Below are 1243 nucleotides of genomic sequence, written 5' to 3'. Positions count from 1 at the left end.
AATTTTTTTTGTTATTGTTGTTTCGGTGTGAGCCACCTAAAAAATTGTGTTAAAGTTTGTTCAACTTACAAATCTTGTATTTATAGACATAGGAACATGAATAAAGGAGGTTTATGTGGGTGTAAACAAAGCTCAAGCATTGTATTTTTGCCCCTTTCTGCCCAGAGTTGAGTTAAAAAAAAAAGTTTCTGTAAGTCATAATGAGAAACTTTCTCGTAATAATGACTTGGTTTCTTATTATGAGATGTGAAGTTGTTATGAGAAAGTTTCTCATTATGAGATTATACTAAGTCATAATTATATATACTTACAACATTAACTCAATTATGAGACATATGGATGAGTCATCAAAATTCATAATTATACTAAGCTATTATGAGAATTTCTCTCAATATGAAATGTTAAGTCATAATTATGAGAAAGGCTCATTATTATGACTAACAGAATCATGTTGTTTTCACACAACTGGGAAGTACACAGAAGTACTGGGACATGTGTCAAGACAGGCAGACATTTGCATAGAATACAAAGTAACAAAGCTAATTAAAATTAGTCATAACGTAAATAGGAAGGAATATATTATATTTACAAGTATAACTAAATGCCACACTTGACACTATAGGCAAACACAATACAGGTCTATGTAATATTTATTAGAAAAAGAAACATTAATTAGATGTGCCAAATATGGACAAGGAAGGAAGGAATTAAACTTGTAAGAGAATTATAAACTTCTGGAATTACAGAATTCACTTTGTGCTGTATTTTTAAATATTGGGCCTGAAACTGGTAGAACAATAAAGGCGATGACTGTGGTGTTATAATGCACCTGTCTAGTTGGTTTGCAAGTGGCCAATAAATCAACAGAAGAAGAAGAAGTGATAGTGGAAACCTCTCCTTTGGTAGGCGCTGAATCGGTTTATTTCTGTGGTTAAAGAGCAGTGTTGCCAGGTCCCCGGTTTTAACTCGGAATAATTTGGCTACTCTAACACTGTTGCCGCGGGTTGTTTTTCATGTCCGCGGTTTGAAGCGACCCAAAAACGTGGTATTTAGCCCCTGGAATGCGCATTTTACCAGGGGAACAACAACAACAACAACAATCGTGTATTTTACCCATAGGAATGCGATTGGGTTAGTTTTGAGTAGCAATTGGGAGGGGTTTTGTTGTGAAAACCTGGCAACCCTGTTAGAGGACCGTGCAGGTGGTGAGACACGAGGCCCATGGATGGGAGGACTGGAGGTC

Source organism: Sinocyclocheilus grahami, unplaced genomic scaffold, assembly GCF_001515645.1.
Source record: "Sinocyclocheilus grahami isolate Dianchi unplaced genomic scaffold, SAMN03320097.WGS_v1.1 scaffold313.1, whole genome shotgun sequence".
Classification (NCBI taxonomy): Eukaryota; Metazoa; Chordata; class Actinopteri; order Cypriniformes; family Cyprinidae; genus Sinocyclocheilus; species Sinocyclocheilus grahami.
Note: the sequence above shows the minus strand (reverse complement) of the source record.